Genomic DNA, 27,246 nt, shown 5'->3' on the forward strand with positions numbered 1-27,246 from the left:
CTCTGTGGCTTTTGCCACCCTCCCTCCTCAATTGCTTTCTCTTCCTTCTTTTTCTCTTTCTTTCTTCCTTCCTCTCCTCTTTCTCCATTCTCCAGCTTAGAGAGGGCCTACCTCACAATGTAGCTCTCCTTGTGACTCTTTCATTTCTTCCTTCCTCCCTTTTCCTCTTATTTATTTATTTGTCTATGTATTTATTTGAAGCATTTTTATGCCACTCTTTTCTGCCCAAAGGCCGCTAAGGGTGGTGTACAGATCGGCAACAATTAGATGTCATAAACACACATACATACGTATCAATTAAAAACATTTAATATCATATAATAAAAATTCATATAAAAACCAATTAAAACTATAATAATCAATATAATAATCAATGATTATAATAATCAATGATTATAATAATCAATTGATTATTAATATAATAATCAATGTCATGCACTCGTCGCCTTTCCTTCCCAGTGACTTTGATAAAGGCATAATGAAAATACATATACTTTCAGCGAGATACGATCAATCCCATCCCTCTTGGCTTTCAGGAAGAAAGTAAAATCATGGCTATGGGACCAGGCTTTCGGTGAGCACACATAAATTAGCACTTTAATGGAAATGGATTGGAAAGGCGATTTACACGAGGATACGATTCTATTTGGTAACAAATGTTTTTATATTGTTTAATTAATGGCTTATGTATTTTATATATTTTAATGGTTGTTTAATGGTTAATGTATTAATTGTTCATGAACCGGAATCGACTTGCTGCCTATGTAAGCCGTCCTGAGTCCCCCTTTTGGGGTAGAGAAGAGACGGGATATAAATACCAGAAATAAATAAATAGTGTCCAAACTTCAGCAGCTCAGCAGTTTAACCACTGACCACCTGCTGCAATGCAACCTGAGCCCTGCCACATGCACAATGGAGGACCTTCTTGCACCAACACCAGAAGCACTCCAAGTGGCCAGATACTGGTCAAACGACATTTAATCAACTACCAAACACACACATTTTATATTTTCTCTGTTTGTTTGCTTTGTTCTGTTAGAAATGTAATATAATTGACTGGCTGCCCTGACACAAGAAATAAATAAGCAGTTTAACCAACTGCGCTACTGGGGGCTCGCTGGAATATAGTTGTTTTATATAGCCACACATTTTTCCTCACCCCTATGAATCCGTCAACACACATCTGTGATCCTGAAGAAAGAAATCAGAACAAAACCCTGTAAAATAACATGCCAAGGACTAAGCAGCCAAGGACTAAGAGAGCTATGAACATAAAAAATTAATCATGGTTACAAAGCAGGATTGCCCCCTTTAATTTTATGTGGTAGGATGATCAAAATGTTCTTTCAGAAAGCAGCTGGATAGCTCATTTGGTGCCACGTAGCTCTCAGAAACAAACAACTCGTATCCATTTTTGCTTTCAGCATCTTAACAAGGAAACATTAATGAAAAGAGACATGCCCTGACCAAGAATCATTACACCGTTGGCTCTGAAAACCAAGGTGGTTGGGGAAAGGTGGCCGCCCCTAAGCGTCTCTATGACATCTGGCAAACGTGCCTTCAGGCAATCACCGTGGAGGCTCTGAATGCTGGGATACGGGCCATATCCAAGCCTCAAGCCAACTCCATTCTCAACAGAACGCCAGATTCATAGGAATCCCTGGAGTGTACAATGTCCCTGGAGCAAGTTCTAAAACAAATACAATTATGTTGAAGCTTGGCCAGTTTCCTTACTACTGGTTGACCAAGAAAGCGAGCCAATCCAACAGTCGGTTAACAAGGGATGAGAAATCCTGCCTCCCCATAATAAAGCAAGAGGGAGGCGAGTATAATACATTTCCCCATTGAATTCCTTGCCCATTGTATGCCACACAACTCAGCACACACCTGTTTGTTGTATCAATTCCAAAAACACAGAACAATCCCTTTTGGGATCCCAAAGAAGAAAAGAACAGGGCTGCCTTTTTCTTTTGCTTTGTCGGGAACAGAACCATGCAGAGACTTCTCTGCAGAAGCTTATGAAACGGCTGAGCAAAGGAGTCGGCAACAGCAGGAGGGAGCTGAGGAGAAACACCTGTGTCTAAAGTCAGGCAGATTTGAGAAGGTTTGTGGACTGAAGCAAAAGAGAAACAAAGCTCCCCCAGGTAAGTGGATTTGGCCTTTGTTCAAGACTGTTGGGATAGAAGGGAATCTGATGTGAAGGATGTAGAGCTGCTGCAGTGAAACAGAAGGACCTCCTCCTAGTTCTGGGTCTGGTTTGCAGTTATCTGGATGCTTCTGGGCACAGGCACTAGGGCAGTGTTTCTCAACCTGGGGGTCGGAGACCCCTGGGGGGGCATGAGGAGGTGTCAGAGGGGTCACCAAACACAATGGAGCCCCCGGTGGTGCAGTGGGTTAAACTCCTATGCCGGCAGGACAGGTTGCAGGTTGGTATCCGGGGAGAGGCGGGTGAGCTCCCTCTATCAGCTCCAGCTCCTTATACGGGGACATGAGAGAAGCCTCCAACAATGATGATAAAAACATCATATCATCTAGGTGTCCCCGGGGCAACGTCCTTGCAGATGGCCAATTCTCTCACACCAGAAGCGACTTGCAGTTTCTCAAGTCTCTCCTGACACGACCAAAAAACCAAAGGCAATCAGAAAACACAGTATTTTCTGATGGGTGTTCTGTGTGGGAAACTTGGCCCAATTCTATCGTTGCTGGGGTTCAGAATGTTCTTTGATTGTAGCTGAACTATAAATCCCAGCAACTACAACCCTCAAATGTCAAGGCTATTTTCCCCAAACTTCACCAGTATTCACATTTGAGCATGTTGAGTATTTGTACCGTTTGGTCCAGAGCCATCATTGTTTGAGTCCACAGTGCTCTCTGGATGTTGGTGAACTACAACTCAAAAACTCAAGGTCAATGCTCACCAAACCCTTCCAGTATTTTCTGTTGGTCATGGGAGTCCTGTTTGCCAAGTTTGGTTCAACTCCATCATTGGTGGTGGTCAGAATGCTCTTTGATTGTAGGTAAACTATAAATCCCAGTGACTACAACTGCCAAATGACAAAATCAATCCCCTTCAACCTAACCAGTATTCAAATTTGGGCATATCAAGTATTTGTGCCAAATTTGGTCCAATGAATGAAAATACATCCTGCATATCGGATATTTACTTTAGATTCATAACAGTGACAAAATTACAGTTACGAAGTAGCAACAAAAATTATTTCTAGTTGGGGGTCACCACACCAAGAGGAACAGTTTTAAGGCGTCGCGGCATTAGGAGGCTTGAGAACCTTGGAAATGTCTTTTTTCCTACCCACTATGGACGTTCTGTTTAGCTGTCACAGCTGAGAGAAAGCAAGGGGGAAGAAACACTCTTCTCGCATATCCAATAATCAGAAGTCCTCAAGAGCTTTCTGGAAAGGGAAAAATCCCATAATGTAATTATTTCAAAATCTGAATAGGATGAATGGAAGTAGTCTAACCTGGAGGTTACCAGGATGTAGATAACATGGCCTGGCTATCATTGTCTAGGAAAGGTACCTGTTGATAGATCGGCTTAGGTTGCCAGAGAACACTCTGCCACCTGAGGCTACCTGATAAACATGATCTTCTTAGGAAAAGTATAGTCTCATCTAGAATAGGGTAAACAATGGGGTGGGAACTGGGTTGTTGTAGGTTTTTTCGGGCTGTATGGCCATGTTCTAGAGGCATTTTCTCCTGACGTTTCACCTGCATCTATGGCAAGCATCCTCAGAGGTAGTGAGGTCTGTTGGAACTAGGAAAAAGGGTTTATATATCTGTGGAATGACCAGGGTGGGGCAAAGGACTCTTGTCTGCTGGAGCTAGGTGTGAATGTTTCAACTGACCACCTTGATTAGCATGATTGCCTGGCAGTGCCTGGAGCAATCTTTTGTTGAGAGGTGATTAGATGTCCTTGTTTGTTTCCTCTCTGTTGTTGAGCTGTTCTAATTTTAGAGTTTTTTAATACTGGTAGCCAGATTTTGTTCATTTTATGGTTTCCTCCTTTCTGTTGATTTGTGGATTTCAATGGCTTCTCTGTGTAGTCTGACATGGTGGTTGTTGGAGTGGTCCAGCATTTCTGTGTTCTCCAATAATATGCTGTGTCCAGGTTGGTCCAGGTTGGTTCATCAGGTGCTCTGCTATGGATGAGAAGTTGCCTCTAGAACATGGCCATACAGCCCGAAAAAAACCTACAACAACCCAGTGATTCCGGCCATGAAAGCCTTCGACAATACAATGGGGTGGGAAGCTTTGTTGGACTTCATTTCCCATCAGAAATGTCAGCCTGGTCAATGGTAAGAATGGATGAGAATAGCAGTTCATAATCATCTGAAGGGCTAAAGGTCCCTCGTGAACCAGATAAAGAAGAGTTCTTCCATTAAGCAGACAACCCCTCCTCCATTCTGTCAGGATTCAGCTTCAGTTTATTGTCCTGCTGCTGAATCCTGTCCATTATTTCTTATAGATCCCTTGCTTTAAAAGTTCAAGTAGAAATGGTTGGTCCACCTGAGACCCCATCATTACAGAGATAATAAAGACAGCTAGAAGGACCAGTGACCTGATCTATTGTAAGATGGCCTCATGTGTTCAAATGTTTATATGTCCTTCGGCTAAAAAGCCCTATTATTTACAGTATTGTCCATAAACCTGTACTAGCCCCCCCCCCCCCCCAATATCTTTCCCTTTTCATGTGGCTGTGTTAAATTCAGCTAGGTTTTACACCAGCAAAGCCTTGAGTTCCTCAAATTTTGTAATACATGTGTGGAATAAATACATATATTTAAATACATTGTTGAGGGAATTACATACTTTATTCTGCTTCCCTCAGCTTTTTTAAAAAACACATTTAAACAAATGTTGAAAGCTTCTTGGAAGACTTCTGCAGAGGAAAAGGCACTCTTCATAAACTTAGTGGCATTTCCATTTCATCTGCATCTTGGCACTGATGAATCTGGCTCACGGAAAATCCTTTTCTATCACACTTACGACTTCATCACTCACTCTGAAGCCAACTTTCTTGGAGCCTGGAAACTTCTCAAAATACTAAATCGTAAAATATCCATTCACTTTGTGCCAAATCAGGAATGAGATGCAGCCTATTGTATACAGTTTTTGTTGTGTGCCTACAAGTCTTTTCTGACGAATGGTGACCCAAAGCAACCCTATCTCAGGGTTTCCTGGGGTTGAGGGTGTCACCCAGTGGGTTTTCATGGATGAATGAGATCTGAACCCTGTTCTCCAGAGTCATAGTCCTAACACTCCAACCACCACTGAAATTTTGACAGTAAACATCGATAGATCCGGAAAGGTCTCCTTCTCTCCAGACTCCCACTCTCTGCCACCAGCTTGGGCCCTCCGCCATCTATCCCCCGAGCATACGCTGCATTTCGTGACATAACCCAACGGTTGAGCTGGTTGAGCTTCCACCCACACCTTGCTGTCAGAGCATTCCGCTTGCTGTGGGCCATGAGCCTCACAATCTGTGTCAGGGTATAAAAGAGCATCCTTTGCTACTCTCGAGAGGAAAGGGAGCCAAACAAAGGCAAAGGAAAACCTTTGTATTGCATCTAAAGTAGAAGGGCAATTCTCAACCCATTCAAGACCATGGTGCAAGACTTAAGCTGGATCCTATATTTACTCTTGTGGGAAGAAGCCCAATTGGATTTATAGAATCCAATTGTTCCTCTTTTAGCTATGACCATTCAACTTCCCATATTTGAACGAATATTTTTTAAGGAAAACATAACATTATCTATTAATATAGCCATGTATGTGTGTATATGTGTCCTCAAGTTACTCTTGCCTTATGGTGACTCCATGAATTGCAAACGAAATACACAAGGAGTACTTACAGGTGGTTTTGCCAGTTCTCACCACTGAAATATCACCAACAGCACCTGGTGTTTGTTGGTGGGTTTCCATAACTAAGGGCCCTTCCACACAGCCATATAACCCAGAATATCAAGGCAAAAAAAATCCCACAATATCTGCTTTGAACTGGGTTAGCCACACTGTCATGTATTCCAGTTCAAAAACAGATAATGTAGGATTTTATTCAGCTGTTTGAAAGGGTCCAAGGTTTGCCATTGCTTAGCTTCTAATATCAGGCATGATCTGGTGCCTTTATTTAGGCCAGTGGTTCTCAACCTGGGCCAAAAACAACCCCAGATTTTTGGCCTTCAACTCCCAGAAATTCTAACAGCTGGTAAACTGGCTGAGATTTCGGGGAGTTGTAGGCCAAAACCATCTGGGGACCCCAGGTTGAGAACCACTGATTTAGGGCTTACTGTAGTTCTAACTGAATGTATATCCATTGATCTCAGGCAAGGGTATCAAAATATGTTGCCTGTTATCATTAATAAGGTGTTCGCAGGTATGTGTACTACTCCGGCTCTCCAGTTGAGTGCACTATCTAGTACGGGGATGTGGAAAGTGCACTCTGGGGGTGTTTTTGAGGTCCATGGGATATCCCTAACAGCACTCCAAAAATTCTGCAAATAAAAATTTGCAGGGAAATTCTCTCCTGGACCTAGCACAGCATGGGGAAGGTACCAAAGGGGGAAAATTGTCCCCCCAAGGACCCCAAAGGAGGAGTCATTTTTAAGCACAGAAAATCAAGGAGAAATGGAGAGGGTTCAACCCATAGGCCCAATGCACCCTCCCCAGCCCAGCACAGTTATTACCCCACTACTTAGCATCTTCTTTAGGATGGTAGGAACCAAAACATGGCGAGTGGGGAAGCACAAGAATTGCTTCTACAAGCGGCCACTAGAGGTAGCAATCAGAACACCACTGCCTTGCTTTCGCCAACATTCATTCCTACCTCTTGTCTTCCCAAACTTTTCTAAACTTCTATCTCCTGCCCCAAGACCCACATTTCTGCTTTATGTTGTCCCCAGATTCTAATCTGTAAGTGAATTCTCAAGAGAACATGTGCAAGAATCTCTGGATCTGGGGTATTGTTATTATTGTGTGCCTTCCAGTCATTTTTGACTTGGGGCAACTCTAAAGTTACCCGGTGAGTTTTCATGACCTAACAGGCAGTCAAACCCTATTAATCAAACCACAACAGCACCAGTGTTACTGGTTGAAAAATGATTGAGTCTTTCTTGTGGTTGTGAGCCTTTGTGTTGTTTCCTACTTATGATGGCCCTAAGATGAAACCTAACAGAGGGTTACTCAGCAAGACTAGCTCAGAAACAAGTCATGTCAGACTAATCTGATCTCTTTTTTTGATACAGTTACAAGCTGGGTAGATACAGGGAATGCCATGTAAGGCTTTCGACAACATCCCCCATAACTTTCTGGCAAACAAACTAGTAAAATGTGGGCTAGGCAAAACTACGGTTAGGTGGATCTGTAATTGGTTAAGCGAACAAACCCAGGGGGTGATTCTCCCCAATGCTTCCTCTTCATTGTGGACAGAAGTGACAAATGGAGTGCCATAAGCAGGGTTCCGTCCTGGGCCTAGTTCTGTTCAACATCTTTATTAATGACTTAGATGAAGGGCTAGAAGGCATGATCATCAAGTTTGCAGAAGGCACCAAATTTGGAGGGATAGCTAATTCTCCAGAAGAGAGGAGCAGAATTCAAAATGATCTTAGCTTTTTGTCCTGCATAAATAGGAACATAGTGTCTAGATCCAGGGAAGTCATGCTACCCCTCTATTGTGCCTTGGTCAGACTACACATGGAATACTGTGTCCAATTCTGAGCACCACAATTTAAGGGAGATGTCAACAAGCTGGAATGTGTCCAGAGAAGGGTGACTAAAAGGGCCAAGGGTCTGGAGAACAAGCCCTATGAGGAGTGGCTGAAAGAGCTGGGCATGTTTGGTCTGCAAAAGAGAAGGCTGAGAGGAGACATGATGATGGCCCTGGATCAAGATGTGAGAGGAAGTCATAGGGAGGAGGGAGCAAGCTAGATTTCTGCTGACCTGGAGACTAGAGCACAGAACAATGGCTTCAAATTGCAAGAAAGGAGATTCCACCTGAACATGAGGAAGAATTTCCTAACTGTGAGATTTGTTCAGCATTGGAAGTCTCTGCCCCCGAGTGTGGTGGGGGCTCCCTCTTTGGAGGCTTTTAAACAGAGGCTGGATGATCATCTGTCAGGATCAGGCATATAGCCGGGGGGGGGGGGGGGGGTTGAGGGGCTTCAGCCCCCCCCCCCCCCAAATTCTCATGGTGGTTCGTGAAAAGGCCTTACTGGTGCATTTTTAAACTGTTATGTTTATTCATATCATGATCTGATCACCATACTCAATATATCCCATATGCATGGGGGTATTGGGGTAATGATGCAAAAGGTTTGTTAGGGTAGACCCTCTTTCACTCAGACTCAGCCCCCCCCCAAAACTCAGCCCCCCCCCAAAAAAAAACCCTGAAAAAAACTCCCCCCCCCCCAATCGAAATCCTGGCTACGGGCCTGGTCGGGATGCTTTGAATGTGATTTCCCTGTTTCTTGGCAGAATGGGGTTGGACTGGATAGCCCATGAGGTCTCCTCCAATTTTGATTCTATGAGAGAGGATTTGCTATTGTCTTCCTCTCTGTGTCACATGGCCATGGTCACCCAATGGGTTTCCATGGCTGAGTGGGAATTTCCACCCAACACTCATAGAATCATAGAATTAAAGAGTTGGAAGAGACCTCATGGGCCATCCAGTCCACCCCCTGCCAAGAAGCAGGAATATTGCATTCAAATCACCCCTGACAGATGGCCATCCAGTCTCCATTTAAAAGCTTCCAAAGAAGGAGCCTCCACCACACTCAAACCACTCTACCATTAAGGCACCATACTGATCTATTAAAATGGACGCTTACATTGACCTTCCCAAATTTGGATTCAGATGCAATTTATCTAGCAAGAACACAGCTTGGGAAAAATATATACTTTTTCGGATTCCCTTTTCCCAAGGGAGATTCAGTCCCTGAATTGCTGGAGTGAAAACTGGTGGAGGTTGTGTAGAAGAGGACATTTCTACTCAAGCAACTTCTGCTGATTACAAGCAACTTCTGCTGAAATCCCCTCTTCAACACAACTGTGATAGGTAGAGCATTCCTTGCTGGTTATTATTCTTGCAAACCTAATTGTGGCGACTGAGTTCCTCCTCAGAGACCTTCAGTATAAGCTCTATCAAGAAATGAATCCCCAGCTGGCATCCTCTGGCAGCAATTAATCTACTGAGAGTTTTCAGCCTCCATTGGCATTGCTTTGAGAGAGGGTCCTTCAAATTATAAGACAGAAGCAAAGCACTGCCATGTGCAATGTTCCAGAGCAGTGACAAACTGTTTACAGAAAAAAAACATCTCCGAGAGTGTGCCTTCTATAGACTGGAATACTTCAGCTAAAAATGGAGCAATCTCTTCCAAAGTGGCCTCCCTTGGCAACAGCTGGTGACACACAAGTATGTTAAGGAAAAGAAAGACAAGGGGCAACCAGGGAAAAGGAATTTTTTTCCCCATATTGTGGTCAGAGGAGCCATTCAACTTATTCTGGTGGCATTGAAACGGAAAGTTTCATCCGTCTCTAGCAACGAACTTTATGGTTACTTTCGCTATAGTCCAAAGCCACCTCCATTCACAATGGTTGTTGCAGGGGGCACAGCAATCCCAAATATTTTTGCTAGCCTAGCATCTAACTGTCTGGCAGGGACGCCCTCAATTAATCCATGGTTTTATGGTTTTCAAAATTTCCTAGTTTTTGTCTCCTCTTCCTCCCACTTTCCTCCCTTGTCCTCAGCTTCTTTCATGAGTTTCCATGGCACAAGTAGTTTGCACTCAATTGATCTATAGGTAGAGGAACAATCTTGATGTCCCTCTTCTGCGTGATGTGTTTTCCCTCATTCATAACTTTTGCCATCCTGACCACACTCTGGTGTTGCTTGGCCACATGTGTCCATTGTTTTTACCTGTGAAGTTTTGGAAGAGACAATATAATTGCACTGCTTGGGAAGGGGTCAAGTTGAATTGGAAGCCCAAGGTAAGCCAAATTGCCACCAACTCTCTCCCTTTTAACATTGTGCTTTCCTAGGATGGAAGTAATTGCTTCACTTTGCCCAGCAGTAAAGCCTATTATGGTTCTTACTGTAGTTTAAACTACATAGAAAACAAGGTAGGAATGATGTGGCTCTCTGGAGTTAGTTTAGATTAGGTTATCTCCCATCAGCCCAGGCCTGTAGCCAGGATTTTGATTCAGGGGGGGGGGGCTGAGTTTGATTTGGGAGGGGGGGGGGCTGAGTCTGAATGAAAGAGGGTCTACCCTAGCAAACCTTTTGTATTGTTACCCCCATGCATATGGGATATATTGAGTATGGTGATCAGATCATGATATGAATAAACATAACAGTTTAAATACAGCACCAGTAAAGCCTTCTCGCAGACCACCATGAGAATTTTAGAGGGGGGGGCTGAAGCCCCTCAAGCCCCCCCCCCCCCCCAGCTACATGCCTGCATCACCCCTAAACAGCACCCCCAATGCCAAAAGATGAGAGCTGTAGTTCAACTACATGTAAAGAGCTGCACAATTTCCATCCCTGGTATATTATTATGTGTATATGTTTAGGTATGCCTGTGTTTCTTGCTTTACAGGCCACTGGTCATAAGTCAGAAATTAATGCAGTTTGATATCACTTTAACCGCCATAGTTCAAAGTTATAGAATCCTGGGAACTGTTGTTTTACAAAGTCTTTAGCCTTCACTGTAGTCTTAATAGGGCTGATGCCTCACCAACTCCTATTCCCATGATTAAATAGCATTGAGCCTTGACTTTTAAAGCAGTGTCAAACTGCATTAATTCTACAGTGCAGATGCACCCATAGAGGCAGCCAGTGTTTTTTAGGGTTAGATTATGACCTGGTCCCCCTGGTGGCGAAGTGGGTTAAACCACTGAGCTGCTGAACTTGCTGACCAAAAGGTTGGCAGTTTGAATCCAGGGAGCAGGGTGAGCTCCAGCTGTTAGGCCCAGCTTCTGCCAACCTAGCAGTTTGAAAACATGCAAATGTGGGTGGATCCAGAGATCCACATCATTCCCACCTTGTTTTCTATGTAGTTTCAACTATAGTAAGAACCACAATAGGCTCTACTGCTAGGCTCTGCCACAATAGGCTCTACCTTGACGAGAAGGTAATGGCACTCCATGCAGTCATGACCTTGGAGATGTATACGGACAACAACAACTCTTCGGCTTAGGAACAGAGATGAGCACCACCCTCCAGAATTGGGCACGACTAGACTTAATGTCAGGGGAAATCTTGACCTTTACCTTATGACATAGGAAACCAGAGTTCAAATCCCTGCTCAGCTAATTGTGTAATTGTTTAACTTTGTGTCTTGATTGTTTTGTACTGCAGGCATCGAATCATGCCTTGCTTCTGTAAGCCGCCCTGAGTCCCCTTCGGGGTGAGAAGGGCGGGGTAAAAGAACCCCAAATAAATAAATAAATAAATAAATAAATGGAACCCCAGTGGATGACCTTGGGTAAGTCAAACTCTCTTACGACCTCATCACACAGGCAAATTTGCCTGTCCTACAACACTTTCACCTCAGTTCAGGAAAAGAGCCCACCGGATCCCATCATATGATGTACATCTACTTCCAGCGGGGCTCCATCCCTGAACTGAGGTGAAAGTATCATAAGAGAGAGCAACGAGAACATAGGAGGCTTCCAGTGTTGGCATTGAGAAGAATGAGGAGAAGCCAGGCAGTGCTGCTTCCCCCCATGGGATAGATAAGGCATGATGCAGGACTCGGGGCAATGACTTCCCCACACTGCCCACCGTATTTGCCACGATGCATGGTGAATCCCCCTGCTATGGCTCGCCATGTGGACCTCCATATGATGAGGCACTAAGGACGGCAATGTCAGACTCTTTCTTAACAAATTTTACCAAGAAAACCCTGTGATAGTTTCATCTTAGAGTTGCCATAAGGAAGAACGATTTGAAAACAGTAACAAAAACAACTAACACAGATGGCAGGGTGCCTCACCTGAAGCCCTGGTGTATTCCTGCCAGCGTAGCTGATCAGCCAGGTAAAAACTTCTGTTCTGGTGTTGCTATTAGGAATCTCAGTGGAAATGGCCTAAGGGAGGTGAGACTCACCTGGGGACTGGAGAATTCAGAGCTGGAGCGTGATGATTTGCTCACTTTCCCTCACCCACAGATCAGAAGGTGGGGAGGAAAAAATAGTCTCCATCTGCCCGTCCCGAAATGGTATCTGTATGTGTGTGTGAAAGAAAACGTGTATGTGTGTTTCCCCTTATACAGTTAACATGTTCAGGCAGTTGAGGTCCTAGAATAGTTCAAAAAACTCCCTTCCTTATACATCTATTGGCGACTTACTTAAGCATAAGTCCAAAGGACTTATATATGTAAGTCCTTTCTTTGGCTGTTGCAAAGCTGAAACGTGTCGCTAAACTCACATAATGATCAAACTCCCTCCACAACCTATCTTTCAACCGATGCAGACTCCTCAACATGGCTATTTACTGTCAGGTGGTGTTGGAAATAGCAACCTTCTTCAAGCCTCCACTAGTTGTTTGTTATGTATATAATTCAGATTGTATTGTATTTGTGTGTATTGGTATGCAGTTTTCCCGAACTCTATGTTGTGGGAGAGGCTGCAGACCATGTGATCAGATCTGGGCCTATTCAGGACTCAGACTCCAACAGTTTAGACCAGGCATGTGCAAACTTTGGCCCTCCAGGTGTTTTGGACTTCAACTCCCACAATTCCTAATAGCCGGTAGGCTGTTAGGAATTGTGGGAGTTGAAGTCCAAAACACCTGGAGGGCCAAAGTTTGCACATGCCTGGTTTAGATGCCAGTAGAAACAGTATGCTTTTAAAATTCAGTAGAAACAGAATATTTTACAGACTTTATTAGACTCTCAGACTGGAGAAATGCATTAGACTTTGGACTGTTGATTCTAAGAAAGGTACTCTGCGTGTAATTGCACAACTACTTCAAATCCTATGTACCTGTATGCTGAATACATGAAGTTTTGTCAGTAAACCAACTATGTTATTTTAACAAAAACTATTTTTGTCTCTTGAGAACATGATTTTAACCAAAATGTTTTAAGGGAGAGTAGATGTTTTTGGGCAACTGAAAGAACACTTCTGAAAACTCTGCTATATATGTTTTTTGTGCATTGGCATATCTTTATCCCTAACAGTTCAAAGAGATAACTAGGTATATCAGTTTAACAGCTGAGAAACTTAATAGCCTTGGATGAATGCTAGTGTATATTTACCACCAAGGAGAAGGTTGACTCAAGCGAGTTTTTGACTCTTCTCAGGGAAATTCTCAATTTACCCAAAAGGTTATGAATATCCATTTTCCAAAAGGTTGTGGAGATTTCAGTTTCACAAAAGATGGAGAGCAAGTTAATGGCACAAAAGCATCCAGTTATGTTGTTACACAAAGATGAAGAACTTTGGCCACATAATGAGAAGACAGGAAAGCTTAGGGAAGACAATTATGCTGAGGGAAATGGAAGGAAAAAGGAAGAGGGGCCAACCAAGGGCAAGATGGATGGATGGTATCCTTGAAGTGACTGGCTTGACCTTGAAGGAGCTGGGGGTGGTGACAGCCAACAGGGAGCTTTGGCGTGGGCTGGTCCATGAGGTCACAAAGAGTCGGAAGCGAGTGAACAAATACACAACAAAATGTTGTTACAGCTTTATGAATATCACCATCACTCTGAAATAACCCTAGGTGGTCATGGATGATGCCTTTTCATTATATATACAACCATGAAATAAATGTGACTTTTGGGGTCCCAACATGTGGTCCCTGAAGATCCCCCAAAGCTCTGAAATATCTCAAAAGATTGGGCTGATTTCGGGTCTGTTTTCACACAAAAACAGCAGCCCGCTCCAACCAACCACAAATATGGTGGCTTTTTCTCACTAATCCCTTCAACCCTCTCAAAAATCCTGGAAAGAAAAGAGGAGAAATGAAAGTCAGCCAAAATGGCTGTGAAAAATGCATTATGTGGAAACATCACAGCCCTAGCCATGTGTGGATACAAGGGGGAAATAGATCCTTCCTCTCCCTGCAAATTATCCACTTCTAAACTACAGGAATTTAACTGAATGCTCCTCTGCTGCCATGGACATGTTTGGAACCTACAGGAGATATAATGTGGAGTTTGGAGAGATGATGGAAGATACATGTAGTTCAAGTTCAATCTGACAGATATATTTCCCTATTTCAGCAACTTAACCTCTACCCTTTTCTGTCAGTACAATGGTGAACCGCTCCAGAATAAATCTTGACAAGAAAAAGCCCATTATAGGGTCTCCAAAGGTCAGAAACAACTGGAAGGCACACGGCAATAAAAACAACAACTGATCTCCCTAACCAGGGAGGGATGTGGAACAAATAGCTCCAATTGAACCCCAGATAATCCAGCTCTATATCCAAGAGCCTGGGGCTGCCAGAGTGAAATCCTCTGTACCTTTAATTCTTGTATAGAATGGCTTCTGCACCTTTAATTGAAAGAGGGGATTTCAGCAGGTGTTGGTTGTGACTTGGGATGCATCCATGCTGTAAAAATAATGCAGTCTGACATCATTTTAACTACCAGGGATCAATGCTATGGAATCCTGGGAGCTGCAGTGTGGTGAGACATTACCACTCTTTGGCTGAGAAAGCTAAAACCACAACTCCCATGATTCCATAGCATTGAGCCATGGGAGTTAAAGTGGTGTCAAACTGCATTCATTCCTGGAGGGTCATTCCCAGAAGGTGTTGTTGGGGTACACCTGCTCAGACTCGCAGCCATTGTCTTGTGGGGTAGTGCAGGGCTCAGTATTGCCCCCCTTGTTGTTTAACATCTACATGAAGCCATTGGGAGAGATCATCCAGAGATTTGTAGTTAGATGTCATCTGTACACACACTCCATCACTCCTTTCCACCTGTTGCTAAAGAGGCTGTGATGACATGGATAAGGGCGAACAAAATGAAACTGAATCCAGACAAGACAGTCATAAGGCCAAACAGGGTATAGGGTTACAGCCTGTTCTGGACAGGGTTACACTTCCCTTGAAGACACAGGTCCTGTGACGGCGCAAGTGGCGCCACCTGTGTGTAGAACTTTAAAGTGCAAAGGTTTAAACTGTATAACATGCTCAAACTTGCCTAGTTTGTAAATGTATAGTTGGATTGATTGGTTATTTATAGCTGTCAATCAATGTTGTTTGCACCAGTTATACTGCTTCCTCAGCTCAATTGCTTGGCTCCACCTCTTCCTGGAGGAGGGCAGAGCTTTTCCTTTTCTATTCTACCATCAAACTTTCTATCAGATAGACGTGAGAAACTGACTTGGCTCTAAAGCCCTTAATTAAGTTACCTCTCATCACCAATTCTAAGGTTTTTACCCTTGGGACTCATACTTCATGCCCAGATCGCCCTGGACAACGTTGAGGAGACCCAAGCACCTTCAAACTGGTCCTGTGGCACCAGAGGAAGGCTTTGTGCTTTCAAATATAGACCATTTGGATTGGGGCTGTGAATGTTCAGGCATTTACAGCCATTGAGAAAGAGTGAACCTGGAAAAGCTTCTCAGCTGAGAAATCTCCTTGGACCCATGACAACCAGAGACTGTAATGTATATTTCCTTTACCCCCTTTGAAACTTCCAGCTTATTGCCTTAAAGGGATAACTCTTTGTGAACAATAAAAACCTATTTTGAGTTATCTACAATGTTTTGGTCCTTGGGAGTTCCAGTTTCCTAAAGGAGGGCAAGAAGCAATCCCCTGGGGAAAAGATGTCATGTCTATGTCTCTTTCACTAAGAGTTATAGCACCCAGGCGCGACGGCATAGGTCCGCATCTTGGGGGTGATCCTAGGTGTATTGTTGGGCCTGGAACCCCACGTTTAGGCAGTAGTCAGGGGAGCATTCACACAATTAAAACTTGTGTGCCAGTTGTACCTGTACCTTAGGACAGCAAACTGGACCATGGTGGTCCATGCTCTCGTTACAATTTGAATAGATTACTGCAGTGCACTCTACATGGGGTTGCCTTTGAAGACTGTTTGGAAGCTTCAAATAGTCCAACAGGCGGCAGCCAGATTGCAACGTACAGGGAGCACACAACCCCCCTGCTATGTCAGCTCCACTGGCTGCCCATTTGCTACCCAGCACAATTCAAGTACTGGCTTTAGCCTATAAAGCCCTAAACCAGGGATCCTCAAACTTTTTAAACAGAGGGCCAGGTCACAGTCCCTCAAACTGTTGGAGGGCCAGTTTATTATTTGAAAAAAAATGAACGAATTCTTATGCACACTGCACATATCTTATTTGTAGTGCAAAAAAACTCCAACTTAAAAACATTACAATAATTAAAATGAACAATTTTAACAAATACAAACTTATTAGTGTTTCAATGGGAAGTGTGGGCCTGCTTTTGGCTGTTGAGCTAGGATAGTTGTTGTTGCTGTTGCTGTTGTTGTTGTTGTTGTTGTTGTTGTTGTTGTTGTGTGCTTTCAAGTCATTTCACCCTGAGCGAGGGCCTTAGTTTGAGGACCCCTGCCCTAAACAGTTCCATGCCAGTTTACCTGTCCAAATATATGTATTTCCCTCTATGATATACCTCAGAGGTTAAGATCATTGGGGGAGGCCCCGCTCTCTGTCTCACCACCCTTGCAAGCGTAACTGGTGGAGACGAGAGACAGGGCCTTCTCAGTGGTGGCCCCTCGTCTGTGGAACTCCCTCCTCAATGAAATCAGTTCAGCCCCTCCCTCTTGATCTTCCGGAAAAAAAAACTTTTAAAAGACTTGGCTAAAGGAGCTAGCATGCGAGCAATGACTGAATCAGCGCAATAATGAGGGGGAATTAATGTGATTGACAAACAAACTGGCCTTGGACTATGATTTGAATTTATTGTCGAAGGCTTTAATGGCCGGAATCACTGGGTTGTTGTAGGTTTTTACGGGCTATATGGCCATGGTCTAGAGGCATTCTCTCCTGACGTTTCACCTGCATCAATGACAAGCATCCTCAGAGGTAGTGAGGTCTGTTGGAACTAGGAAAAAGGGTTTATATATCTGTGGAATGACCAGGGTGGGACAAAGGACTCTGGTCTGCTGGAGCTAGGTGTGAATGTTTCAACTGACCACCTTGATTAGCATATAATGGCCTGACAGTGTCTGGAGCAAACTTTTGTTGAGAGGTGATTAGATGTCCTTGTTTTTTTCCTCTCTGTTGTTGTGCTGTTCTAATTTTAGAGTTTTTTAATACTGGTAGCCAGATTTTGTTCATTTTCATGGTTTCCTCCTTTCTTTTGAAATTGTCCACATGTTTGTGGATTTCAATGGCTTCTCTGTGTAGCCTGACATGGTGGTTGTGAGAGTGGTCCAGCATTTCTGTGTTCTCAAATAAAATGCTGTGTCCAGGTTGGTTCATCAGGTGCTCTGCTATGGCTGATTTGAATTTACATGATTTTAATTTATTTTTAATGACTGATGTTTTAATTGCCTGGTTTTAATTGTAACTGTTTCTTTTTGCATTGTATGTCATTGGCATCAAATTGTTGCCTGTTGTAAGGCCACCCTGAGTCTCCTTCGGGGTGAGAAAAGTAGGGTACAAGTGTGTGAAATAAATAATTCTGCAGCGTAGATGTACCCTTGATTGCTTGTCAACATTGACAACACTGAGCACCCCAATATATTTATTAGGATATACATCCCTATTTTATTAGGAATGTATATAGCTGTTCTGCATCTCTCTTTTTTTGCCCTGCCTCTTTCAGTCCTTCGATGCATCCGGGGATTTATTCCTTCGGTTGTTGTGCTGTGATATTTTTATTGAACGCTTGTATATGTAATCTGTGAATTGCCTTCAGGGCTCTTTTTGGAGAAGGGAGGGATTCTAAATTAAATTAAATTTAAAAATAAACTCGGCAAGTCGGGTTTTTGTTTTTTTCCGCCCCCAACCCACACAATTTCAACACGTGCCTCTCAAAAATGCTAAGCCCTTTTCCTGTCCCAAAATCCCCAGGGGTCCTTCCTAGCTGCCAGTCTTCTCTTTCTGAACAACATGTTATAATCCAGCCTTTATTGCTTAGATGTTTTCCTCCATTTGGGGAGGAGGGAATAATGCTATGTGCAGGGTTTTTTCCCCCGGCATCTGCTAATATTCTTTTGCCCCTAAGATAACCCAACTGTTTGAACATCCTAGATCAGGAAACTGTTGCTAAAATTGGGTTGGTGGGGGAGGAAGGAGAAAGAGATGGGGAGAAGCTTAAAAAAATATCCAGGATCCCTGAGATATCTGCACATTTATTTCCAGTACATCTTACCAGATTTATACTTGGTAATAGCTGTAGGCATTGCTGCATATTTCATACACTTAACCAACAGTACACTAGCTTTAAATTACCGCTGGGAGATTTACCAGCTGAAGTTTACCACCATTTTCCCAAGGTAGCTGAAAGAGACAATATAAATAATTGTGGAAAAACATGAAACTTCTGCAAGTCTTCTAGGGAGAAAATAGTTGGGCAGAGAATGTGTCTAATTATGCAACAGAGTTTTCCCAAATAAGGAAGGGTACATCTACACTGTAGAATTAATGCTGTTTGACACCACTTTATCTGTTATTATTATGTTTAGTTATTAAGATTTTTTACAGGTATATTGGCACTGAATTTTGCCATTAGTATGTTGTAAACTACCTTAACTCCCCACAGGGGTGAGAAGGGTGGTATATAAATAAATAAACTGGCATGGTTCAGTTATACAGAATTATGAGAGTTGTAGTTTTACAAGTCTTTAGCCTTCTCTGCTTGTGATGGCACATCTGGCCCCACTTGTATGTAAATATATAGTTGAATTGTTTGGTTATCTACAGCTTTCTATCAATGTTGTTTTGCATCGGTTGAATTGCTCCCCCAGCTCAATTGCTTGACTCCACTCCTTTCTAGGGAGGACGGCAGTGCTTTCTTTTTCATTCCACCATCAAACAACTCAACAGATGGACGTGAGAAAGGCTTGGCTCTAAGACCTCAGTCAAGTCATCTCTTATCACTAATTCTTAAGTTTGTACTCTTAAGATTCATACTTCATGCCCAGCTCACCTGGACGACGCTGAGGAATCTTAAGCGCCTTCAAACCAGTCCTTTGGCATCAAGAGAAAGACTTTGTGCCTTCAATATGGGTCATTGGACTGGGGTTGTGAATGTTTTGACTTCACAGCCATTGAGAAAGAGGGAACTGGGAAAGCTTCTCAGCTGGACAACTCCTTGGACCCAAGACTCCAGAGACTGTAATGTATATTTTCTTTACCCTTTTTGGAACATCAAGTTTATGCCTAAGGAAGATAACTCTTTGTGAACAATGAAGCCTATTTCGAGTTATCTATAGTGTCTTGATCTTTGAGAGTTCCAGTTCTCTAAAGGAAAGCAAGAAGCAATCCCCTGGGGAAAAGATGTCATATCCATGTTTCTTTCACTAAGATCTATAGCCCCAGGTGCAACGGCATACTGCTAAAGAGTGCTAGTTTGCATCACCAAACTACAACTCCCAGGATTCCATAGCATTCAGCCATGGCGGTTCAGGTTGAGTCAAACTGCATTAATTCTAGTGTAGATGCATCCAAAGACTCAGAGATGGTTTTAAAGCAGTTCATTCCTCTGGAATGTAGTAGAGTGGTCCATGACAGAAACAGTATTCTTCAAGATAGATTCAGGACATTATTATAGGTTACCCATTCATACAGCTATGGTGTCCAGATGTTTTATGAATTGTAATCCAAATGAGTAACTTTTCCAGACTCTGGCCATTGGTCTTCTCCATCCTCGAATAAAGCAAAGCAACAATGACCATAAAAACAGGGGAAATCCAGACAGGAAACAGTCAGGGCCAGCTAACACCTCTCAACAAAAGATCCCCCTCAGGCAGCAATCAGCCAGGGTTTGAAGCTATAAAGCCATTCAAGGTGGCCAATTGCAACATTCACACTTGCCTCAAGCAGACAAGAGTTCTTTCTCCCACCCTGGACATTCCACAGATATATAAACCTCACTTGCCTGGTTTCCAAAGGACCTCACAACCTCTGAGGATGCCTGCCATAGATGTGGTTGAAACTTCAGGAGAGAATGCTTCTGGAACATGTCCAGAGAGCCTGGAAAACTCACAGCAGCCCAGTGATTCCAACCATGAAAGCCTTCGACAACACAACGACCTAGTCCTCATTAAATATACAAATGTGTCTAGTTTAATTACTGTAAGGCCCTAGGAATATAAATGCAAATGTTCCACTGACAAATATGCAACTGCAGAAATGCAAAGGAAGGAGATGAAGTGTAAGATTTCTCTGGTTCCTCACTTAGAAGATAAGGTGTTTTGCACATATTCAGAAGTGCTTGTTACCTGTCGTACCTCAGAAGTGAAATCCAATGCAAGGTATGTCCAGGATAAAAGCGTTTTGAGAGGAGGATGGATGCAATAACAAGTTCAGGCCTAGTTTAACTGGATTTTTCTGGACTGTAGACTTTTAACATTGTTTTCTACTCTGCAAATGGTAGAAATGGACACATTCTTTAATTATTAATGAGTAGGAGAAACTATCTGGTACATTTTTAAGAGCTATGAAATAATAAAACCATGTAGTAGAATCCTGAGCTTGGTTAAATTTCAGCACATCAGCCTTATTACTGTATGCACAAAGAGCTCCTCGGTTCTCCAGGGAGGCAAGTCATATGTATGCATAAAAAAATAATTACCGTCTTCACAGGCACGCTATGAAACCATCATTACACAAAGAAGTACCGAAGCATTTCCAATCCCATCTACACTCGGACACACACACACAAAAAGGCTGCTGCTCACATTCCCATTCTTCAAAGCAGGAAAGACTGTCATTGCATAGCCACATACACGGCTCTGCCTCGCTTGCATAGGTATCGCAGACCACAAGAAATGATACTAAATGCCGAACTCATATAACCATACCTACACATGGCCATCAAAGGCATGAGCCATACTAGGTGACGCATGGCTCCGAGCCTTTCTAGCAAGACAAAAACGCAAAGAAAGAATAAGAAAAGAAGAGGAGGAATTCATGCATAGCGGATAAGCCATGAAAAAAAAAGAGGGAGAGAGAAGAGAATTATATAACGTGCAGCAGCCACCGCACCATAGAAAACTGAATGATTTGTCTCTCCCTCTCATGCGCGCACACGCACATACATTTCCTCAAGATCAGAAGTCTTCTGAAGGAATAATTACTCCGAAAGGATGAATAGACCTGTCAGAAGTATAATCACACACACAAACTTCCCACACACACACACACAAAGAGTTGTCCTCACAAAGAGATAGAAACATGAATGCAGAGAGGGAGAAAAACTGAGAGGCAGAAAAGAATAGATAGATAGATAGATAGATAGATAGATAGATAGATAGATGAGAGATTAGATAGATAGATAGATAGATAGATAGATAGATAGATAGATAGATAGATAGATGCAGAAAAAGAGACAGGAAGTAGGGAGTGATAGATAATAGATATGAGAGAGAAGATAGATAAAAGAGAAAGAGGATAGCTGGCTGGCTGGCTGGCTGGCTGGCTGGAAGGAAGGAAGGAAGGAAGGAAGGAAGGAAGGAATAGATAATAGATATGAGAGAGAGGATAGACAGATAAAAGAGAAAGAGGATGGCTGGCTGGCTGGCTGGCTGGCTGGATAGATAGATAGATAGATAGATAGATAGATAGATAGATAGATAGAGATAAATGCAAAAAGACTGGTAAGTAGGTAGGGATAGATAATAGATATGAGAGAGAGGATAGACAGATAAAAGAGAGATGGATGGATGGATGAGTGGGTGGATGGATGGATAGATAGATAGATAGATAGATAGATGCAGAAAAAGACTGGAAAGTAGGTAGGGATAGATAATAGATATGAGAGCGAGAATAGATAAAAGAGAGAGGATGGGTGGGTGGGTGGGTGGATGGGTGGGTGGATAGATAGATGAAGAAAAAGACTTGAAAGTAGGTAAGGATAGATAATAGATATGAGAGAGAGGATAGCTGGATGGATGATAGATAGATAGATAGATAGACAGACAAACAGATGAATGCAGAAAAAGAGAAGGGAAGTAGGGAGGGATAGATAATAAATTTGAAAGAGAAGGAGGATAGAAATATAAGAGAGAGAGAGAGAAGGAGGATAGAGAGATAGATAAATGCAGAAAAAGAGACTGGAAAATAGGTAGGTGTTAGATAATAGATATGTAAGAGAGAATAGAGAGATAGAGGGAGGATAGATAGATAGATAGATGATAGATAGATAGGTAGATAGATAGATAGATAGATAGATAGATAGATAGATAGATAGAAAATGCAGAGAAGGAGAGGCTAAAGGCATGGAGGGACAGACAGACAGACAGATGCAGTGAGGGAGAGAGGCAGCAAAGGATAGATAGATGATTAATTGATTGATAGACAGATAGATGATAGACAGGTGAAAGATGAGATCGAATCATGAATGCAGAGAGGGACAGAGGCTGGGAGGGATGGATAGATGAAAGGACAAATACATGCAGAGAGGAAAACAGGCTGGAAGACAGGGAGAGAGAGATGAAAAATGAGGTAGATGGGTGAATAGAGGTAGATAGATAGATAGATAGATAGATAGATAGATAGATAATAGTGAGCAATTTTAAAAGGTTGGTTGGATGTGGGGATGGGAAGGCCATGGAGGAGCGGGGGAGAGATGAATTATAATAAGTCAGAGAATGAAAGGCCTTTCAGGTAGAGACTGCGGCAGCCAGTTGGGAAAGGTTAGAGACAGAGGTGTCGGCAGCATAGTGCTAATTGAGAGATCCCTGTAAAAGGAGTCCTCTCCCCCCCCCCTCCCACCGCCCCACACACACATACATAGACACGCCTCTTCCACCTGCGATAGTCTTACAGCACCCCACCCCAGGGCTGCTTGCACCTCAGCTCTATGTGAGGAATCCCTGTCAGGGCATCCAACGCTGGATGCTGAAATACAGTGCATTAAGTCTTCTCTTCCACACCTGGAATTTTTTCCCCCTCCATTTCCTTTCCCGTTTGGAATGTTGCTCCTTTTTCACAGCTCAAAAGGAAGACAGCCATAGCAAGGATCCTCACATGAAATTAAATGCAAGAGAGCATATTGGATGAGAAGTCTAGAATGTATCTACACTGTAGAATGAATGTAGTTTGACCCCACTTTAACTGCCATGGCTCAATGCTATTAAATGGTGGGTTTGTACTTTTTGTGATCTTTTAGCCATCTCTCTGTCAAAGAGTGCTGGTGGAGTCAAACATTTCTATAGTGCAGATCAGGCATGGGCAAACTTGGGCCCTTGGGATGATTTGGACTTCAACTCCCACCATTCCTAACAGCCTCGGTCCCCCTTCTTTTCCCCCTCAGCCACTTAAGTGGCTGAGGGGGAAAAGGAGGGGGACTGAGGCTGTTAGGAATGGTGGGAGTTGAAGTCCAAAACACCTGGAGGGCCAAAGCTTGACCATGCCTGGTGTACATGCACTACAAGATCTTCTGCCCTTGAGAATCCAGCCTCAGCAAGGAGCAGAGGAGAAAGGAGGCAACATCTTGCCCTCCCCAGGTGAGGCAAAAGCAGACTGCTCCAGCCTATTCTGGTTTGTGTACTTCTTCATTAATAACTTTAGCCCAGTGTTTCTCAATGCCCAGTGTATCTAATGCCACAACCCCTTAATACAGTTCCTCATGTTGTGGTGACCCAAACATTATTTCCGTTGCTACTTCATAACTGTAATTTTGATCCTGTTATGAATCATAATGTAAATATCTGATATGCAGGATATATTTTCATTTACTGAACCTAATTTGGCAATTAGGTTCAGTAAATACCCAATACACCCAAATCTGAATACTGGTGAGGTTGGGGGGGGGGGTGATTTTGTCATTTGGGAGTTGGAGTTACTGGGATTTATAGTTCACCTACAATCAAGGAGCATTGTGAACTCCACCAACAATGGAATTTAACCAAACTTGGCACACAGAACTCCCATGACTAACAGAAAATACTGGAAGGGTTTGGTGAGCATTGACCTTGAGGTTGGGAGTTGTACATCCAGAGAGCACTGTGGAATCAAACAATGATGGATCTGAACCATCATTGGCACAGATACTCAAAAGCACTGAGAGGGGAAAGGAAAAGGCCTGAGGCTGTTAGGAATGGTGGGATTTAGAGTCCAAAACCCCTGGAGGGCCCACATTTGCCCATGCCTGGCATAGATTCACCCTTTGTTGACAAAACGTTCCACCTGAACATTAGGAAGAACTTCCTGACTGTGAGAGCCGTTCAGCAGTGGAACTCTCTGCCCCGGAGTGTGATGGAGGCTCCTTTTTTGGAGACTTTTAAACAGAGGCTGGATGGCCATCTGTCAGGGGTGCTTTGAATGCAATATTCCTGCTTCTTGGCAGGGGGTTGGACTGGATGGCCCATGAGGTCTCTTCCAACTCTATGATTCTATGATTCAAAAAGGAGAGGGGGTTGGATTGATAAGCTTTGGGGTTTCACTGCACTCCTTACAATCATTTAGCAAAATTATTTAGAGCACAGATGACATTATCCCTCCCTGCGTGCCCATGTTCTGATTTATACAAAAACTGTTCTTTTTAAATCCAATAAACAGACACCTGTAATGAACCTGAAGGGATTATCGGCAGGTACGCAAAGGCTACAAGAAAGAGTTTTTAGGAATCGGGCAAAGTTGTGGAGGGGGCACTATTAAAGCCAAGCTGTCATTGATCGAAGAGGGGATTGAGACAGAGAAGGCAATGAAAGCAAAGGAGAGGCGAGCGAGTGAGGGAAAGAAAGACTAATTGGGCCAGCATGGAGCCGGCAAACGAGACTATGGATTTAAAGGTTAGAGAGAATCTCCTGAGCTCCCAATAAAATTCCCCTACTGCCTGTCAAACCGCTGCCCCCGTTGGGATATAATTAAAAAGTGAGGTCCAGCTGGCGAGGTGAGACCAAAATGACAGGTGTCACTCCAAAGAACGAGGCCTCGGCGGGAAAAGGATGAAGAGACTGATGAATTGGCTAAAGCCAAAAAGAAAAGGCAGCAAGCACTGGAGACTTTGGGCAGGGAAGTGGCTGGCTTCCTCTCTCTCCGAGGATCCTGGCACTGGTCCAGAGAAGATTGGCATTGGTCAAGGGTTGGCAGGTGGGGACCAAGGGGACCGCGTCGGCCCCATAGGAGGAGGCGGGAGGGTTAACAAGGGGATGTTTTAGGATCTCATTAGCACAGTGTGGCTTGCTGTCTCACCACGGAATCTGCCACTTAATTAGGTCTCCGCTGGGACACAGACAACCAGATGCGTCACTCATTACTGCCACGTCTCGGCTTTCTGACAGGGCTCCTGGGTTTTGTGGGAGGGGAAGAAGGCCTAATGGGACGCTGCAGGAGAAGGAGAGGAACATGGGTTCTTCTCTCAGGAAAGCAAGGGAATAAGTGGTAAAAAAGTGAAGGCTTTCCGTTGTTAGCTGTCATCAATTGATGGCAACCCTATGAATGAGAGACCTCAAGTCTCAATAGCCTTGCTCAAGTCTTACGGACTCTTTGATTGAGTCAATCCAATTGTAATATGGTCCTCCTCTTTTCCTACTGCCTTCTACCTTCCCGATCATCTTCTTTTTTTTCCTAGAGAGTCATGTCTTCTCATGATATTTAAGCTGCTCCTCAAGCCCACAGAACAATGGCTTCAAAGTACAGGAAAGGAGATTCCACCTGAACATTAGGAAGAATTTCCTGACTGTGAGAGCTGTTCAGCAGTGGAACTCTCTGCCCTGGAGTGTGGTGGAGGCTCCTCCTTTGGAGGCTTTTAAGCAGAGGCTGGATGGCCTGCTTTTCCTGCTTCTTGGCAGGAGGTTGGACTGGATGGCCCACCAGGTCTCTTCCAATTCTATGATTCTAGGATATGGTCAAAGTACGGAAGCCTAAGTTTAGCCACGTTGGCTTCTAGAGAAAATTCAGGCTCAAATGAATTGATTTCCTTCCTATGATCTTTCTGCACTGTCCAACTTTCATAATCATACATAGAGATGGTGAATGCAATGGCCTAGATCAGTGGTTCTCAACCTTCCTTATGCCGTGCCCCCTTAATACAGTTCCTCATGTTGTGACCCCCAACCATACAATTATTTTCAATGCAACTTCATAACTGTAATTTTGCTACTGTTATGATTCATAATGTAAATATCTGATATACAGGATGTATTGTCATTCACTGGATGAAATTTTGCATAAATACCCAATAGAACCAAATTGGAATACTTGTGGGGGGTGTATTGGGTATTTGTGAGGGGGAGTTTGATTTTGTCATTTAGGATTTGTAGTTACTGGGATTTATAGTTAACCTACAATCAAAAAACATTCTGAACTGCATCAACAAAAGAATTGAACCAAACTTGGCACACAGAATTCCCATGGGCAACAGAAAATACTGGAAGCATTTGGTGGGCATTGACCTTGCATTTGGGAGTTGTAGTTCACCTATATCCAGAGAGCACTGTGGACTCAAACAATGATGGATCTGGACCAAACATGGCACAAATACCCAATATGCCCAAATGTGAACACTGGTGGAGTTTGGGGAAAATAGACCTTGACATTTGGGAGTTGTAGTTCCTGGGATTTATAGTTCACCTACAATCAAAGAGCATTCTGACCTCCACCAATGATAGAATTGGGTCAAACTTCCTACACAGAACCCCCATGACCAACAGAAAATACTAAGTTTTCTGATGATCTTTGGTGACCCCTCTGACACACCCACTTGTGACCCTCCCTAGGTTGAGAAACGCTGGCATACATCATCCTAACTTTAGCATGCAGTGATATAACTTGAGACTTCAGCATCTTGGCGCACTCATTCATAGCTGTCCTGCCAAGTCCTATGGTGCATCTACACTGGTAGAATTAATGCAGTTTGACATTGCTCTGGCCCAATGCTGTAAATTATGAGTACTGTAGTTTGACAAGGTATTTAGTTCTCTCATAGCTGTCCTACAAGTCCTTACTTACTTACTTACTTAGGTAATCCCTCGTGGTCTGAGTATGATAGCCTTCCAAGTGTAGTGTCTTGGTGGTGGATAATAAGTGTTTGTAGAGTCCTATTCTTGACCATTGGAGGGAAGGATACTAGAGACAAAGTTGAAGTACTTTGGCCACATCATGAGGAGACAGCAAAGCCTGGAGA

General features: G+C 43.3%; 1 protein-coding gene across 1 annotated transcript in view; it reads left to right on the forward strand.

The window, feature by feature from the left end:
- Positions 1-2,049: 2,049 nt before the first annotated feature.
- The window catches only part of DOC2A (double C2 domain alpha), an 84,783-nt gene continuing 59,586 nt past the window's right edge, over positions 2,050-27,246 (forward strand). Inside the window, exon 1 of the mRNA XM_060780245.2 lies at positions 2,050-2,144. The gene's annotated coding sequence lies outside the window, so the exon portion shown is untranslated. The remainder of the gene's footprint in view (positions 2,145-27,246) is intronic.

Source organism: Anolis sagrei, chromosome 6 (assembly GCF_037176765.1).
Source record: "Anolis sagrei isolate rAnoSag1 chromosome 6, rAnoSag1.mat, whole genome shotgun sequence".
NCBI classification, from domain to species: Eukaryota; Metazoa; Chordata; class Lepidosauria; order Squamata; family Dactyloidae; genus Anolis; species Anolis sagrei.